Source organism: Xiphophorus couchianus, chromosome 9 (assembly GCF_001444195.1).
Source record: "Xiphophorus couchianus chromosome 9, X_couchianus-1.0, whole genome shotgun sequence".
NCBI lineage: Eukaryota > Metazoa > Chordata > Actinopteri > Cyprinodontiformes > Poeciliidae > Xiphophorus > Xiphophorus couchianus.
This window is the reverse complement of record NC_040236.1, coordinates 32465896-32486190: the sequence shown is the minus strand read 5'-3', so window position 1 is coordinate 32486190 and position 20295 is coordinate 32465896.

Genomic DNA, 20295 nt, shown 5'->3' with positions numbered 1-20295 from the left:
TGGCTGCTTGGATTGTAAAAGTTGCAGATTTCCAGGTATAATGATGCAATATTCAATCTTTCTAATGATCTGAATCTTACATTTTCATTACCTGACAAAATCCTCAAAATGAACCAAAATAAATGCCTTAAATATATGTGATATGTTTTTAAAAAATGTGTAGCTATGCTTTATAATTATTTAGATATATTTTCATATTAGATTACTAAAATGATAAAACAATTTTAATTGATAATCTACCAGTCTATTGCGTCCTGGTGTGGTGAAGAGACTTTGGCTTTAACTTCTACAAGGAATAATTCATCAAAATTAATGTTTTCTATTGTGATTTTGAAATGTATTTTCATTTATTTATTGTGATATTTCTTAGTGGGAATATTTTCTAAAACTCCCGTCTCGGTGTTCAGCGCTGCAGTTCCGCAGATGTCCACTGGAGGGCAGTGGAGCACTGTAGTCCCAGGCTGCAGGTTTTAAAACCACATTAAAGTGGGATCCACTTATCTTGTGTTTGTATGTCTTTTGATGCATATTATAATTCCTAATGAAAACGACATATTTGTTTTATGCGTCATAAATAGTGTCAAATGGTCTCTCACTGCAAATTCAGCCATATTTAAATCCTGCAAATAATAATATTTGATTTGAAAATCATTTTATATATTCAAGATGTAGGAGGTTTTAGGGCCCAATTCACATCCAATGCTCAGAGAGTAACTGTTATGAAAAAACTAATAATTGTTGACAGAGGAAATAATATTTCTAAGTATTCAGTCATATAATCCATTATGAAAGTTATTAAAATTAAAATTTTATTCTAGGTTCCACAGAAAATTCTGCAAAAGCAGCAACACACACAGGAGAAAGCAATATTATGGAAAAACATTAAAAAAGAAAATAAATGTATATATACAGTACAGATCAAAAGTTTGGACACACCTTTCTAATTCAATGGGTTTTCTTTATTTTCATGACTATTTATAAGGCAAGAAATCCCCCTTATTAACCTGACAGGGCAGGTTGACCTATGAAGTGAAAACCATTTCAGGTGACGACCTCTTGAAGCTCATCAAGAAAATGCAGAGTGTGCAAAGCAGTAATCACAGCTAAAGGTTGCTACTTTGAAGAAACTAGAATATAAGGGCTATTTTCAGTTGTTTTACACTTTTTTGTTTAGTGCATATTTCCACATGTGTTATTCATAGTTTTGATGCCTTCAGTGTGAATCTACAATGTCAATAGTCATGAAAATAAAGTAAACTCATTGGATTAAAAGGTGTGTCCAAACTTTTGGTCTGTACTGTATATATAGATGTGTGTTTATTTTTCTTTAGTGCATAATTCCAAATTATTTATGGAAAATTCACTAATTTCTCTGTAGAGCATTTCTAAAATAAGGCAGTTTGGCAAATTGAAATACCTTTGTGCAATGTTACTTTGTGTAATTGGCTGCCATTTGCAAATCAGCCAATCCAGAAGCACCATTTATTGTCCTTGGCACTGATTGGCTGAACCCAGCGGAAGGAAGATGGTGGATGTTAGCTTCAGCAAAGATGGTTTCCACTGTGTGTAATAAAGTATATTATCATATATTTGGTGTTTTGAAATAATAAAATAGGCAGTTCTAAAAGTTTTTATGTATTTGTGGATTTTAACTGTGGTCCCCAACACCTGCAAATACCATGGGGTCCAACGTACATAAAAACCTTAATTAGGTTGTTTCCTCATTGAAAGTCCATCTTAAGTTAGGCCAGTATCATTTTAGTTTATTATCTCACATATCTTCATCTATATTTAGTTGCTTTATGTCGCGTTAACCAGATATTTTTTGTCTTTGTCCGATTTTTCTTAATGGTGAAAAAAAAATTATCTTTGATCTCGACTAGATGCGTATTGCTGTCGGTGAGCTAATTGATCAGAAAATATTCAGAGAGTCTTGCTGATTATTGAGCACTTAAATTGGAGAAACGTTCCCTGATTTCAAAACTTTGGCTGAAGAAGGGGAACTTGTAATCCCAGTGTCCAGTGTGGCAGCAGAACGCAGATTCATCCTCCAGCTCAACATCAAAACCCGGAGACATTTTATTACGCACAAGCGACTGAACAGTTGAGGTCCATGCAGACCAGGAGGAAGATTCAGGCCACAGCAGATTAATCTTTGGTAATTTAAATGTAATCATTTAGTTTTATTGATGATATTTATATGTATTTACTGGAGCCACAATTAGAGGTTTTTATCACCAAAGAAAATATATGTATTCACCTGTGAGGTACAATGTGGCTTCTGTGTTCAGCTTGTTGCATATTAACTACATCAAATGAAGATGAAATGGAATATGTCATTATTGTCATTTATGACTGGAGTTTTTTACCCTATCAGACAACATGGGGATTAATACAACACATGCATTTTATCAATGTGAAAAAATGGTCTATTTTGATTTAGACCATTTTATGCTTCCGGGACTTTTATCAGTGTAATTACAAAAATGCTGCTAAAATTAAAAATTAAAGTTAGTAGCTCCGATATACCAGCAATTAAGTTGTAATATGCTTGAAATGAAACGTTGAGGTGCCTTAAGCCAAGCTGGTCCAGATCTGGTCCAGAATGGTGCCGCAATAAGTCACTAAAGGAGGAGTTTAGAGGTTGTGCTGCAACTAAGGCTGAAATGATTAATCGTGATTAATCAGTTACTGGAGTAATCATCAACTAATTTGGTAATCGATTAACTGTTAACTGGAGTATACAACTGCAGAAAAAGACCATCTGGTGGAAGAACAACACATTCAGAGCAGTATTTAAATCAAAACTGAGCAAAAGTATTTACATTTTGCATTTAAGATTAAAAAAAATTACTCCTCAAGTGGCTTAGCTTCAAATTCTTAAGAAAATCTTCTATTAAGCACCTTTTGCATCCAATTATTAATCGGAAGCTACATTATTTGCTAAAAGTGATCAGGCGTGCACTAAAGCATAATAGCATATAAAATGCTATATTACTGCATTTTAAACAATAAAATGTTTATTTTCTTATTTTAAAAATATTTTTTATTTACATCTTTTAATGTATTTCTAATATTGGCTTCAATGAAAAATCTGCAGAAAGTGACAATCTTTTTATCCGATTAATCGATTAATCAAACACAGAGAAGAATCATTCAGCTTCTTCGTACCACAAACTTCCAGAAAACAGAAAAACAGCTGAAACACTGAGTTCCTTCAAGTCCAGACTAATAACTCACCTGTTTAAAGTTTATGTTGAACCATAATAAATTAAACATTGACCAACATATTTGATGTGTATTAATGATTTTAACGATGTCACTGTCTGTTATCGATTTACACAATTATATAATATGTTTATGAAATGTTGCAAAGCATTTGAACTGCCATGTTGCTGAAATATGCAATACAAATAAACTCGATTAATCGATAACTAAAATAATCATTAGTAATTTCTGTTTTCTGAAATTGCACATTTACCGAAAAACACCCAGGTTTTACTTTAACACCAAGGCCATCTTTAGACCGTCCTTCTCTACACTGGAGAAGGACGTTCATTCATCTGGAAGGTTTGGTTCAGAATAAGCCGAGAGTTAAGAAAAAAAGAAGGTGATAGAGGAAGAAAAGAAAGAATAGAGGAGGTGTGGAGAAGATGAGGGTTGCGTGAACCTTTAGACCTTGAAGGTTCGGGTCTCTGTGCTCGTTGGAAGGTCAGCAGCGGCAGCAGCAGGTTTTCCTGCTTGACCGACTCTGATGAAGCTGCAGATTCTCGCCTGCATGAATCATCCAACTCTTTCCTTTCCTCCAGCCACCCTCCCCATCGCCGCCTCGCTCCCACATGGACTCCTTTTGACAAAGAGAAGGGGATTCCTCCTCTTAGGCCTCTTTCTTCAGCACTGAGGCAATCAGACTGTTGAACACGCAGAGGGAGATGAGACATTTTAAATTAGTGTTAGGAGAGGGGGAGGCAGAGAGAAGGGGAAAATGACATTTTTCATTTTCTACAATAAAAGGTACTACATTGAATTCTCAGAGCATGACAATACGGAGGAGTAAGTAATGGAATAGGAGCAACCGTGGTGTCTGTGTGTTAGTGGATAATGAGGAATTTAAAGATGTATGCTTCTCTGCTGCCATTCAATCAGACTCTCAGCCTGCCGATGTAACGGGCCCTCATCCCTGAGCTGCTGCAGGAAATCAAACTTTCCTCTACAGGAAGAGAGGACACGTTCAAAAATAATTTATGGTCATCACATAAACCACGGCTGAACCACGGCTGCTCAAAGTTTTTGTCACATGGGACAAAATCGCTGACTCAAACATGATGGAGTCTCAAAAAACACATTTTGATTCTTTTTTCATGCTCAGTGAACTGATCATATTACTGCAGTAATCAGGTGATTTTGCAGAAAAGGTGTAAATAATTTTAAATCTAAAACTATAAAAAGGGTTTTGCATGTTTGCCTCATTAAACGAAAGGCATCCATTGGTCTGTTATGGTAACAGATTTTTCTGGACGATAAATTGTCTCAGAAGTTATTGTTATAAACGATAATATTGTTGTTTGAGACCATTTAATAATGCAAGAACATGTTCTCAAAGATCAATACACTTTAAAATCTAATGAACATTTAACAGTGGGACTGGAAGACATTTTAAATATCCAAAATACATAAACAAAACAACAGTGTATTTACAGATAAACTCCACAGTTAGTGCTATCTAAAACAGAGAGGCTAATTTCTCTTAGCTACTGTTTAAAATAGTAAAGACAAGAGGAAATGTTTGCAGAATATTCAGAAATGTTTTGATTCTATAAAGTCAGGAAATAGACACTAAAAATCCAATAACATCCCATCTTAGCTCCAGTTCTGTGCACCAACACAATAATATATCTTTATTTTTGTTCCTTTTTTTACTTCCTCCAGTGCTCCTACTGTTTAATGATAAGGAACATGGTATTTGTAAACTTTTAGAAATGTTACTCAGTGGCATAGCAACAAAGCGACACAGTAATTTCAACTTCAGAAAACGCCGTCAAGACCAGGAGGATCCACGCTCAGCGCAGGGAAATATTTGTCACTGTTAGAAATGTAAACACTGTTTTGACATAATTGCTGCCCTGAGAATGTGCGAAGTTGAGAGAAGCTCATTTATTAGCGTCTTAACGTCCCCCGGGGGCTGTTTCCACTCCCAGGGAGCAGTCATTAGGGAGCACACACACAGCAGGAAGCCCAACACAAAGTGCACCATGTCTGTGGAACATCGTCTCACACAGAAACCCATTAGAGTCCTGCTTCTTCATTGATTTTATTTTAGAAGCAGAAGCCCGTCTTTAACATTTTCAATTTGTCTGAAGATTTGTTTTGGTCCTGGATACCAAATTGAGTCACTGAAGCAGAAACATTTGGTAAAACTGAATCAGTGTCCAATACTGTGTGTTTGAGTAATGAAATAATTTCATGCTGGTTTTTATCAGCGTGATTGCGTCCCACCGTGTCTGTGAACATGTATTTATTGCTACTATTAGCTTTGTAATGTAACATGAAACAGGAAACTGCAACAGCCAATACAGTCTGTGAGTCAGAGTGAACAGAAATGTCATACGTGGGACGTTTACACTGCAAAAACACAAATATTTTTGATCCAATTTCTATTGCAAATATCTTAGTACACCTGAAATAAGACAAAACTACCTTATTAGTATTTTTCAGCAAGATATGGGAACTTGTTTTAAGTCAATAATTCCTCAATATTGATGAGAAAATGTTACTTTCATTGGCAGATTATTTCACTTAAAAATGGGAAAAATGTCTTGTTATAAGTGAAATAATCTGCGAATGAAACTGGAACCTTTTCATCAAAGGTTCCAGTTTGATGAAAAGGTTCATCAAACTTATTGACTTTTAATTATTAAGTCAATAATTAAAAGCTTGTTTTAATTATTGACTTAAAACAAGCTCCTATATCTTGCTGAAAAGTTACTTATGAGTTAGTTTTGTTTTATTTCAAGTGTTTTTAGATATTTGTACTAAATAGACTAAAATTACTTGGTAAGATTTTGTGTTTTTGCAGTGTTCATCATGTGATCTTCGAGTCAAGCGAACTTGCTGGCCAAGATAAAAATAAAACTAAAATCTTGAAAGTAGTCCTATTTTTTCTTATTTCACTTGATGAAAAAGTACTTATGCCTTTGGCAGATTATTTAACGTATAATCTGGGAACGTGTCTTGATATAAGTGAAATATCCATCCATCCATTTTCTGTTCACCTTTGTCCCTAATGGGGTCGGGAGGGTTGCTGGCTACGTTCCGGGTGGGAGGCGGGGTTCACCCTGGACAGGTCGCCAGTCTGTCGCAGGGCAACACAAAGACATACAACCATTCACACCTAGGGAGAATTTAGATAGACCAATTAACCTAACAGTCATGTTTTTGGACTGTGGGAGGAAGCCGGAGTACCCGGAGAGAACCCACGCATGCACAGGGAGAACATGCAAACTCCATGCAGAAAGACCCCGGGCCGGGAATCGAACCCAGGACCTTCTTGCTGCAAGGCAACAGTGCTACCAACTGCGCCACTGAGCAGCCCCATATATAAGTGAAATAATCTGCCAGAAATTATTGTGTTAATACAGGCTTTTATATCTCACTGAAAAGTTACTTGTAAGTTAGTTTATTTCAAGTGTATCAAAAATATTTATGCTGGAAACTAGACCAAAAATACTTGGCAAGGTTTTGTGTTTTTGCAATATTCAGTGGGAGTGGGATAAATTATTTGTCATATGGACACAAATGAGCCACAACAGCCAAAGAAACAAGTTTTTGCTTCAGTTATAGAAGAAACTGAACCTTCAATCAGACAAAGTCCTTCTGGAAATCCGTCTTGATACCAGTGAGGTTCCCTAAGCGGTGGTCCTTGAAGAGCTCTGTGCAATCAAAGAAGACTTTTGTGACAAATGTAGGAACATTTTCAAGAAAAGTAAAGTTTAACCAGGCACTTCGAAGAGGTTTTGGTGCTGTGGGACGGTGTCAAAGCAACCAAACATTGTAACTTTTCCATTCATCGATTCCAGCAAAACCACTGCGAGAAATAAAAATGGCAGACTTGCAAACCTGGTTAGCTGGAAGTTAATTCCCTCTTTTCACATTTCTGTAGCAAACACTATTATACAATAGTTCAAAAAACGTAAAAGGGAACAGAAAAAACTGACCAGATTAGAAAAATATGACCCAAATAAAGTATAAAGACTATCTACACAGCAGCAGAAGAGACTAAATTCAACTTTTTTTCACTCCTAGAGAATAAAAAATAAATAAATAAAGTTTTTTTTCCATCTTTGTTAAAACTGTCACCATGTTGTGACAGTTTATGAGACAGATAATCTGTGAAAAGTTTGATCTCTTCCATGAGTGATTATTACTGTCTGAAGAAATGCACGACTTCTGACAAAAACAACCAATCAGAGCCAGGAGGCGGGTCTTGGTGTTGTCAATCAATCTCCCGCTCGCTGCTCAATGTGATAACGGCAGAGGAACAACCTTTTATCATCAGTGGCTATGCTAACTAGCGTAGCATGCACAATAGGCTGTGCTAGCTGCAGTCTAGCAAAAGAGGAAGAGTGATTGACAGTGCTAAGCCCCGCCTCCTTGCTCTGATTGGTTGTTTCTGGTTACCACTGGGAGCTAACTAGATTCACAGATCATTTGTCTCTTAACAAACTGACAGTTTCAACAATTTATTTATTTTTATGTTATAAAAGTTTCATTCTGCAGCTTTAGTCCCGCTTGGACTGACATTTATTTTTAAATTTAAACCCTGTGTTTAATCTGTACTGAGTGTTTGCTGGTGTTTAACTTGAGTAATTTTTTAAAATCTGTTTTTACCGACCAGCGACGTTGTCGGGTCCGGTCAGATTTCCTGGTGGTTTTGATGTTATTGAATCAGAATTGAGGAAATGTTCAGATTAGAAGCCAACATAACCTCCTTCACCTTTGGCAAATAAAAAGACGTTGTTGAATAGTTCAAGGCCAAAGTGAAGGGAAGGAGGAATGTGTTGATTTTCTAAGAGAATCGAAACAAAACTCCAACTTCCTCCTCCTCACAAGCCTTTCCATCCTGCCTCTTCCTGGTTTTTTCTGTCTGCATACATCAATATGGTTTTTTTGTGCCTGATAAATTCAGAGTCCTCAGCATTCAGATGTTACATCCTCAGCCACTCTGAAGCACATTGTACAAGCGAAGCAGAATGTTCCTCCATTCACACACACACACACACACACCCACGCAGCAACACACACGTTTGTTCTCCCACTGTATACATTCAGGCGTACATGTGCAAACAGATAGACACTCGTAGAAATAGATGTTTTCAAAAAGCTTGCAAATTCCATTACAGTCCTAAAAGGATTTGGGTTAATTTAGTAAATAGTGGGTCAGAGCTGCCACCGGAGCTGAGAGAGGGCGAGGTATCTCTGCACACGCTGCCGTCTCACTGTGCGCTTATTATGTGTGTGTGTGTGCGTGTGTGTGTGTGTGGAAGAAACGCTGACTGTGTGAAGCGGAGAGTCCTGGAAGGAGCAGCGGCGGCGGCGCTCTAAACCCAGCCACACTCTCCAAAGATAGCGCTTCTTTCTCATTTGCTCTGGTCCTATTTTAATAATAGCTGTGCATAAGTAATTTCTAAAAGGCCAGGCAGGCACACAGGCGTGGGCGGGGGGAAATTAAACTCATTTTATCTGTGAGCAGGTGGAATCCTATTTATCATTAACATGCATAGAATTTGCACAATGTTATTTCTTGCTGCTGCTACTGATGGCGCGTCATCCAAATAATGTCAGAGGAGGGTCTCTGCCTCTTTTTTTTTTTTTTTTTTGCTTATGCTGGAGTGAAATTCATAGATAAAGGTACTAGGAGTTTTTTTCTTTTTCTTGCAATTTTCTGCAAACGGAAACTAATTCTGGGAAGCTTCTTATTACAGTGCAGGCTCATTTGGTTTGCATTAAAAGAGGACAGGGGCGACATTAGGATTTCTGCCAGATTTCCAAGAGATGCTCCAACATTTGCTCTTAAATCATTAGTAACGTCCCCCCCCTGCTCTCCGTCTTCTCACAGAAACCCTTTTCCTCTTTTAACTGGCATTAAACAATCTCTAGTCATTATTGGCCCAATAATAAAACTGGAATATATTTGACTTCCTGATTTAGATCCTATCAAAATATTGGAATGTAAATGTGTCATTTTGCACACATGATATGGAGGTTTAATAATTGCTTGGTATCCTCTGAGTTATTTCAGCATAATTCAACACCTGGATTAATTGTCATTTATTTAACATTAGGATTGTGCTTTTTCTTTTGTTTTGGATTGTTAATCTTTTTTTTTTTTTTTTTGGCACAGCGTATTTAGGAGCTCTTTTAAACTGACAAATTTTAAACAGTAAACTTTTATCATTTTGATGCATTTTAATTTCTTTTAAAGTGTCAAAACTGTGACTTTATTGTTTGGTTCGATCCATTTTATCTTGGTAAATAGTGAATAAAGTAAACTAAAACAGCAAATAATTATATTTTCTTCAAGATTTCTGCAACATGATTAAATACAAAGTTGTTTTTTAGTGTTTTGTGCAGGTATTGTTCAAATCATGGTTACATCTGAAAACACTGCAAAAACACAAAATCTTACCAAGTATTTTTTGTCTAGTTCCTACTGCAAATATCATGGTACACTTGCTGAGTTGCATTGTAAATAATGCATGAAATAAATTAAAACAGCACATAATCATACTTTTTCTTCGAGATGTGTGGAATTTGAATACATACAGTGTTGTTTTTTGAATGTTTTTTTGGTTGTTTGTCCATTACAGTGGAAGAAATTTTTCAAATCATGGTTAAATCTGAAAACTCTGCAAAAGCACAAAATCTCACCAATAATCTTTGGTCTAGTTTCTAGTGCAAATATCTTAGTATATTTGAAATAAGACAAAACTAACTTACAGATAACTTTTCAGCAATAAATAGTAGCTTGTTTTAAGTCAATAATTCCTTCATATTGATTATAAAGTACTAGTTACTCTGGCAGATTATTTCACTGATAATACAGGGAAAAATGTATAACAACACTGTCATCAGCATAAAAGGATGCCAAAGTCTAATAAATGAACTTTGTGAATGTAATTTCCAGGCTTGTTCACTGAAAAAACACAAAATCTGACTTAAATATTGACTTAAAACAACAAGCTGAAAAGTTACTTCTAAGTTAGTTTTTGTCTTAATTCAAATCTCGACTAAAAATACTTGGTAAAATTTCATGTTTTTGCAGCAAAGAAGCTAAAGATCGAACCACATGTGACTTCCTGTCACCTCAGCATCCATGTTTCTTCATGCGTTGCATCAACATGTCGCGCTTTACAGTAGGGGAGCTTCGTGTGTGTGTTTAGGCGTGTGTGCAGGCGGGATTAGACCAGTCATTCACACCAGTGTTTATGGCGATGAAGAGCGAGATGATGATGATGATGATGTGTCTCCTTTTCTCCTCCTGTTAAATAGCAGCATGGCAGCTCTGCGGCTCCTGACAGCCAGCCAGGCAGCAGCCAGCAGCCATTGTTTTCTAATGTGTTTCACTCTGCCAGCGCTGATCCTTTGCTAAGGTACTTACCACGCCATTGTTGTCTAAGTATGCTATTTTCTGGCTGGGCACCTCCACTATAGAATAGGGTGCTTCCCCCCCCTGTCTTTCTTTTTTTTCCCTCAAAAAGAGAGGTTTGTTACAGTTGCTGTCATGCTAATCCTGCTGTGTGATATGTATATGTGTCAACACTGAGAAAGAGCGGGGGAGCAAGGAGAGTCTTAACCCACAGAGGAATGAAGTGACAGACAGACAGACAAGTCCCATTCTCCTCTTCCTGTCCTCAGTGACACCAAATGACTGTTTATCAAAATAAGACGAGCTGCGTATAATAATCAGATACGTTGGCGATGCATCGCCTCTAATCGGTACCAGTCTGATAGTATTTCCACTGAAACGCTCATGGAGCAGGTCAAAGGAAACTTCAGCTGCAGGAATGAGGATTATTCGTTTATATCTGCGACTCTTCTGAGTATCAAACGGCTTGTTGTTTGGAAAATGTGTTTCTACACTGCAAAAACACAAAACCTTACCAAACATTTGGTCTAGTTTCTAGTTGCTTGAAATAAGACAAAACTCATTTACAGGTAACTTTTCTACAGGCTATAAGTGATTGTTTTGAGTAAATAATTCATTATTATTGATGAAAAAGTTCTAGTTCTATTAGCAGATTATTTCACTGAAAAGACATTTTTCCAATGTAATAAATGAAACTTTTAAGGTATTATTGACTCAAAACAAACTCCCATATTTTGGTGCAAATGTACTTGTAAGTTAGTTTTGTCTTATTTTAAGTGTACTAAGATATTTGCACTAAAAACTGAACTGGGGTTGATGCTCTTTAACTCGACAAAAACACAAAATCTTACCAGGTTTGATTTTCTAGTGCAAATATCTTAGTACACCTGAATTAAGACAAAAAAAACCCCAAAACATACAAGTAACTCTTCAGCCAGATATAGGAGCTTGTTTGGGTCAATAATTCCTTAATATTTCTGATAAAGTTCTAGTTAAACTGGCCGATTATTTCACTGATAACATGGAAAAATCTGTTAATACTTTTTCCGTCAATATTAAGTAATTATTTACTCAAAACAAGCTCTTATATCCTGCAGAAAAGTCACTTCTAAGTTAATTTTGCCTTATTTCAAGTGTATTAAGACATTCACACCACAAACTAGACAAAAATACTTGGTGAGATTTTGTGTTTTTGCAGTAAAAAAGCCTGGAAATTACATTCACCCTGTTTAATTTTTAGATCTTGGTGTCTCACCAAGTATTAGCTGTAAATATGAATTTATCCAACAAAGTTTGGCTGCAAAACGTTAAGAAAATGTAAGAATCTGAATGATACCAGCCACATGTACATTTATTCTGCCTTTTACTGAGGTGTGTCCAATATGTGGTGTGGGGGCCATTTGTGGCCCTTGAAATGACAACAAGTCGAGTCAAAATGTGGCCATCAAAGTGGAAATCAACTGTTGACCCCAGAAATTTGGAAATTGTGTGTTTTTCTTTTAATAACGAAACACTCTGAAGCTTTTTTAATGTTTTGGATCTCAAAAGGATTTATAGATTTCATTAAAAATAGTTTATTATCAAGTAGGTTAAATTGGAAAACAGAAAAATCACTTTAAAAGTATTCTGCATTTTTAATGTAATGAATTTTGTGGCCCAATAAATTTGCCAGAAGCAAAAGGTTTGGTTTAAATATAAAAATATTCCCTTCTCACTTCCTGATTCTGAAAATCTTCCCCCACATGATACGGAAACCAGACCCGCCGATGAAACTGATTAAATGTCTGATTCAAATCTTTAATCACAAATAAACACCAGCAAAAGATATTATTTTTGTTACTGCAGATGTTTCTAGAAAAATACACTTTGGAGAAAAAAAATAAAACAATTGTAGATTTTTGATTTATAACTGAACAAAGCAGAAACCGGCAGTGATGATGCAGTTATTGTGAAATAATAAAAGTAAACATTACAACTATGTTTTAAGGAAATACCCTGAGGTTAATTTTATTCTTCTGTAAGAAATAGTAATTTTGGTGCAGCAGTAAAGAAATTAAGCATTTCTGTTAAAAATCATTACGCAGGCTGTATTTTAATTAACTTAAACATTTCCTCTCCCAATTTCTGATCCACTCTGCAAACTTCATCCCCGCATGTTGATGATGGGACAGAAAGTCTCGGGGTGCATTAGTAACCCTTATTTAGAAACATTTTTCAACCCTGCTTTCCCCCTAAGTAGATTATAAACATTTATAATTGCGTGTTATCATAACGTCCTGCCCAGCATTTTGCAAGAAATACATATAAATAAATAAGTAAAAGTTCCGTGGGTTAATTTTTTCCCTCCGTGCGGGTGCAGAGGGAGATCAGAGTTAATTCAGCAGCGTTATGGTAATGTAGAAGCGCCTATCGGAGCCGCCATCGCACATGCTAACAAGCTTAGGATAAGCCCAGCCTCGGATGGTATGAGGTTTGAATTTCTGGAACCGGCGCCGTTTCTGCATCCAAATCTTACTTCAGCAGAAACCAGAGAGGTGATTCCTCTGCTTTAAAAATATAGAGAGAAAAATTAGTGCTAGTGCATATTTTTTTCTGCAAGGAAAGGAGGTTTGACACCTCGCAAGAAGAAAATGCTCTGTATGTAAAAAATAAAATGGCAAAAATCTTCTTGAGACGGCTAATCAGCTGTAAGCACGCATTAAGAGATTTACAGCCAGCACAGGGAAAACCTCACAACATTGTTGACTCATTTAAAGATGCCAACATCTCAACTTTGTGCTCTGCTAACAAACGCGCCGTGTTAAGTTGGTGTCGCTACTCTGCACTTCTCCTGTCTGTACATCGGCGGATCTGCCGTAAGCATGTTAGGCTGCGGCGCTCATCAGCTCCATGTGATCCCAGCCGAGCTGCGCTGAGAGACAACATGATAAATCCTGTTTGTGCTTTGACTGCGCTCAGCTCCAGGCTAATCCAACCACCTCCACCTCCCAGCGGACAGCGGAGCGCACTGAGGGCCCCAGGCCCTTTCCTCTAGTTCAAGGAGGAAATAAAGGGAAATACATTAAAAGTAAATGTTTGCAGATTGACTTGGGTGTGTTGGGTTTTACTTTTACTTGACTAATTTTATTATGAAGTATTTGTCCTGTTGCTTCAGTAAAATTTCTGGATTTTCTACCCACTGAATGAAAAACAAAAAATGTTTTGACTAAAAACTCACCACTCAGACACACACCTGCAGTTTCTGTTAAAGTTTCATAAGTTTTTTATCGAAAGAAACTGATTGGAAAAAATTATTTTGCCTGATTTCGTTGTATTTTGTTATTTATATAAATTATTGTCATTTTCGTCCTTAAAAATGCTCTCAGTGTCTTCAGAGGTTTTCATGTCGTTTCCTTCGGTGGTTCTTGGTGCAGCGCCCCCACAGGCCAGGAGGGGAACCGCTTTTTCAAAGGGTTTCAGGGGTCTCAAACTCCAGTCCTCAGGGGCCGCTGTCCTGCAACTTTTAGATGAGCCTCTGCTGCACCACACCTGAACAGAATAATTAGGTCATTAGCAAAGCTCTGGAGAACTGATCTACACAAGGAGGAGGTCATTAAGCCGTTTCGTTCCAGTGTTTTGTACCTGTGGCACATCTAAAAACTGCAGGACTGCGGCCCTCGAGGCCTGGAGTTTGAGACCCCTGGTTTAGATAATTTGACAAAGTGAAAGGGACCCACAGCAGATGGAAACGTAGCAAATGTTGCAACTTTGGTCCCCAATCTACTAGAATATCAGGTATGAAAATACCCTTAGATGTGTCAATCTAGTTTTCTTTTTTTAGAGACATGTTTATCATCTCCTCTTAGATTTAGGATGCATTCATACCAGCCTAGTTTAGTCCTCTTTAACTGAATTTGTCTAGAAAGTCCAGTTCGTTTAGGTAGGTGTGAATCTGTAATCAACCAAAAAAGTTAACTCTGGTCCGCCTACAAACCTCGGTCTCGGTCAGTTAAAGTGAACTCTGGTGCGGTTTGAATGTCTATGTGAACGCCAAGTGGACCATAGACAGCTCCAAAAGCAGGAAGTGGACTACAACGCAGGGCATTCTGGGTTAATACAACCAAAACAAACATGGTAACCAAGTGGAGAAATGGCTCATGGTTTTTAACCAAAAACAATAGAAAAATCCTACAACTGCTAAAAGCTAATGCTACTCCACTTTTATTTACATTTCATGAAGAAGAAAGTTGCGCTCAGTGTCTTCTTCAGAGTTTTTTGTGTCGTTTCCTTCAGTGGTTCTTGGTGCAGCGCCCCCACTGGCGAGGAGGGGAACAGGTTTATCAAAGGGTTTGTTTTGCTCAGTGCAAACTGAAAATATAACAAATTCTGCAACTTTGGTCTCTAATCGAAGCAAATCTACTGGACTATGAGAGCATCTGTTCCCAGGCTTTAGTTTTTTATTCTGTGAAACAGATAACATTTGATCTCCTCATCAGACAAAGCTGACTTCCAACTCCAAAACCTTCCAGGCAAAGTTAACTTATAATATCTTCCATATTTAGTTTTAGATTTTTTAGATCCATAAACTCTAAAAATGAGCTTTTAGGCTAATTTAAAGCTATTTAGCAGTTTTTAATCACTTTTAGGAGATACAAAATGAGCATGAGGAAGAGCCAGAGCTGATATAAAGTTAATATTTATCTACGTTTTACTTTCCCCTACTGGTTCGCTGACTGTCGCTCTGTCTGCACCCCTCGCCGTCTTTCCGTCTGCCTCTTTTCTCTCCTAATGATAATTCAGAACATCACAGATTTGGCACTTGTAGCAGGTCTCGCAGAAAAATTAATTAATGCAAACTCCAAGTGCTATCGAAATTATACATTTGGAGAGCACGCAGATAGAAAGAGAGAGAGGGAGAGAGATGTGAGGACGTTCTGGTCTCATTAAGAGAGCAGGCAGAGTGAAATTAGTCTGAATATAATGACAGGCCACACTATCTCATGTAAAAACAGCCCTGTTTTCCTCTCTCATTCATTGGCACTAGTAATTAGTTTTGGCCCTAAAACTGTCACCCTTTACTCTAGAAAAGGCAGATGTGATTTGAGGTGCAATTTAATCTTGCTTTAATGAAGAACTAATGGACGCATTGCAAATTACTTTTTTTCCACTCTCCACCCTCCATGTGTGATTGAACAGGGGGGCTTGGGGCAAAAAAAAAAAAATCTATTTCCTGCTTTTGAAAAGATCAAGAGTATCTTTGATAATGGTGAGAGCGTCACCGGCAGCTCCTCTGCATCAAGCCAACAAGCTCTTTTAGGTGAATCACAATTCAGCGGAGAGAGGAGGCCATAATTAGTGACAAAGCAGAGAGAGCGCCGCGGGGCCCGGCCAGGCAAAAAGCCCCCTGGTGCAGCGGGCCTGGCTGGAGGTGTCGCGCTGCAACAATGAGGCTTGATAAATTACCCCTTAAAAAGAAGAAAAAGATGTACTGCTAATTTTCAATTACACCTGTAATGCATTTCTGATTGGAGAGAGAACAAGCAGTCATATTCTCAACTCTGCCTCTCTCTCTAAGAGACCAATAAATGGCATGTGGTTTAAAATGACAGACCGCCACATATGATGGAGAATCAAATAATTTCCTGCAATTATTTTGAATTTTTTGACAAATTATAATCACATGTGTTGCAAAAACAGGAAAAAATGGCATTTTCTCCTGATTTCACCTTATTTTGGGAGGAATATTGGAGAGGAAGCGTCTGCCACCAGCTCCGTAAACCACTTAAGCCACACTGTGTTTCAAACTGGCTTTGCTAACAGATGATGTTGTAGAGAATATATCAAGGCCAAATAATAGTCCTTGAAATGGCTGAAAGGCGATGTGAGGAGTGAGGAGGGTCAGACATGTGGAACATGTGTATCTGTCGTTTTTATGTCTGTGTGCGTGAATGTGAGTGGAGCCGGAGCGAAGCAGAAAGCCTAATGGGAGTGGGCTTAACTCCTGCACACAGCCGCGCTACATATCTGATTACTGGGACCAGTAATTTTCTTTCCTTAAATAAGGAAGAAATTGGATAGGATGAATGAAATTTGGCTGTCATACTGCAGTGATGGTGCAGCAGGGAGATTATGTGTTTCACATAATCGTTCATCATTTCCCAACCAGTGTTCGGGCTTAGCATAATGGAATTGGTAAACTGGTTTAAATCAGGACGTGAGGAGCGACTATCAGGCAGACTGTGGTAATGTCTTCAGACTCAACACACACACACACACACACTGAGCACACAGCACATCATCTTCACCTCTCCTTCTCAAGTGCCAGCTGTTTCAAAACAGCCTAAAAAGTGCATTTTGTCTTTTTCCATTCATCTTTACACAACTAAATGACAATAAAATACCTAAACACTTCTGTTCTCTTTCAATGGGTGAAATTAGAAAACTGTTACATTTTATTTTATAATCTGTCATTGACAGCTTTTATTTATCTTCTTGCATGCGTGTCTATGTTCAAAATTAATTTCAAATAAAAAGATCCTTGGCTAAAACAGTAAAACACAGCCGGATGTTTTCTTCCTTAAAAAAACTGAATAAGAAGTCAAATCTAAATCCAATTTATTAATAATCACATTTTAAAAACAGCCCAAATGTGTTGCACAAAAGAAATCTAACCAAAACTTTTCCTTTTTTAAATAAACAGCAGATATTGTAAGTACGACATGCAGGTGTTTGCTGGATTTGAACAATATTCAGGGTTTTTGTTGTCGCATTAAGTGTATTTAAATAGAAGCTTAAATAAAACAGTTTTATTGACAAATAAAGACACACGGATGCTTTATGTAATGTTTCAGTTTGACAATAAATATTTTTATTGTTGTAATTGCATTAGAAAATAATTCTTATTTGATCATTTTGGTTTAAATATGACTTTAAAATTGCAGTTTACAATTTTCTCTTAGGTGCCAAATTGATTTTTAGTTAGATATATGTGAATAAATGGTGGAAATATTTTGGGGTTTTCTTTAATACTTCAGGAACCTCATAAAGCTGACATCATTTATGCCTCTGTTCATTCATTCATCATCTGCTGATGCACACTGGCGCCGCAGAAGGCCAACCGGTGGCCACTAGGTGTCACAGTCACTGTTTCTAACAGATTTATGAAACATCTTCTCTCCTCACCGCTGCACAACCTGCAGATGTATCTAAATAAATAATGAAAACATAATAAACCATTAAGAAGCTGAACTGATTTGGGTTTGTGGGAGAAAATGTTGCTGGAAAATATAAATTCATTAAAAGTTTTGTTTTTTCAACCTTTGTCCTCTTTTAGTGAATGATTTCAGTGAAAGTGGCTGATTTAAAAACCTTTCTTTCTGTTTAGTGTCTACTTTTTGTTTTGATTGGGTGTGGATTAAATATATGAAGTATTTTTTTAAAGGTTTGCATGTTCTCCTTGTGCATGCCTGGGGTTTCTCTGGGTACTCCTGCTTCCTCCTCAACCATCTTCCTGTCAATATTACTATTTGACCACTGGAGGGCGCTCACGAACTGTGCATAAAGAATTAAACTTTCAGCCAAAGATGTTAAAAGAATGTACAAAGAAAATGTCAAAAATAAAATTGTCAGTAGACGTATTGATCCAAAGTATTGATGTCAATTCATTATCAATGTCTGATTGATACCAGCAAGGTAAGATTGATACTTTAGTTTCAGATTCTTTCAATTTTATTTTTGTATTGTAGTTTTTAATTCTACCTAAAAAACATTTTTTTCTCAGTTGCCAAAGTTGTTGGTTTTTTTTGCACTTTGTTCATTTAAATTTGTTTTTTTTTTTAGAATTAGTTCTATTGTTTCTGTTTATCATGTTAATGTTATTAAAGTATTTTGTAGACACCTATAAGTTTTGTCCAACTTTGTAAACAAAATAATTAAAAGGAAAAACCACAAAAACATCTAAAGGTAAGAAGTTTGATTATACATCTAACTAAAGTAATAAAAAGTATCTGTCGGTGATATTGTCCTGTTTTTACTTAGTATCAGATCTATAACAAAATATAAGGTATCGCACATAGTAGCATACTATAAATACTACTGTTTGATTCACATACTATTACAAAATGTGGCTTTTTAGAAAATGTGCTTCATTTCCTCACATTTAGAGCAGCATGTCTGGGTGTAGTGATGAACTCTGACCTGAACATTCAGAGCCACTTAAAAACTGTTACAAAGTCGGTCTTTGTCACCTGAAGAACATTTCCCAGATTAAAGGGCTAATGTCTCAGCATTAGAGAAACTCCTCCATGTGTTTAGTCCCTTTGATTACTGCAACAGTGTCTTCACAAGTCTGCCTGAAAAAATCAATCAGAAGATCCAAAACGCTGCTGCTGGAGTTCTGACTAAAACCAGGAAGTCAGAGCACATCATCCCAGTTCTAACATCCTTCCTCTGAAAGAATAGACTTTAAAATACTGTTGGTAGTTTATAAATCACTGAACAGCGTAGCATCACAATACATTAAGGACCTGCTGCTGTTGTCATAGCAACCTTCCAGACCTCTCAGGTCTTCTGGTTCAGGAACCAAACATGGAGAAGCAGCATTCAGCTTCTATGCTCCACAAATCTGAAACAAATTCCCAGAAAACTGCAAAATAGCCAGAACACTGAGTTCCTCTAAATGTAGACTAAACCCAGCTGGTTAGAGCTGCTTTTGAAACATAATAAATGAAACATTGACCAACATTTTGATGTGTAATGAAGGCAAAACGTAAGGCTTCAGTTGTTGATTTTTGTGTTTTTATGAGGCAAAGCGCTTCAATCTGCCTTGTTGCTGAAATTTGAAATACAAATAAACTTGATTGATTGAGCATGAAAAGCATTTTGAAACATTTTTGTGTTCATGTCTTGACAGGAAACAGTAATAATTCCTCAAGTTTAGACTGTAAATTTTGAACTGTTTTATAATTGTATGTAATTTGTTAGCTTCTGGAAAGCCTAGCTTGAATGTTTGCAGGGTTTCCTGTGTTGCTCTGGATGGATGCTTCATACAGTCACTGTTTTCACATGTGTACTCCCATCAGTGACCTTCCATTCTGGAAGAATTAACTCTCACCACGAGAGAAATGCTTCACTGTACGATAAATGTCACGACTCAGCATGACAATGAGCTGACTGGCACTTTCAGCAGCATCACCAGGAGAAGCAATTTAGAGCTTTGAATTCAGGTTTTCTCTAAGAGAACGTGAGATCTGTCCAAATACTGATCAGCAGAATAAAGCTGGTTGGTTTTCAAAACGTCAGACAAATTCCACATATTGAGAAAAAATCAAAAATAAATATATAAAATTACTAAAATAAAGTCATATAAAAATGAAGTCATGCAAGAATAAAGTCATAATATTAATAATAAATTAATAAAGTCACAAAATTATGAGAATAAAATCACAAAAAACATGAATAAAGTCATATGAGAATAAAGTACGAGAATAAAGTTGTAGTATTGGCGTTTTTCCCGTAATACTAAAACTTTATTCTCATAATTTCATGACTTTACTCCCGTATTTTTATTTATTTATTTTCTTTATATGGCTCCACTACCCCATCAGATAACTGTTAAGATACTGCATAAGATTTCTGAAATTATCTTAAAAGCTATAATCATCTTCTTTCCC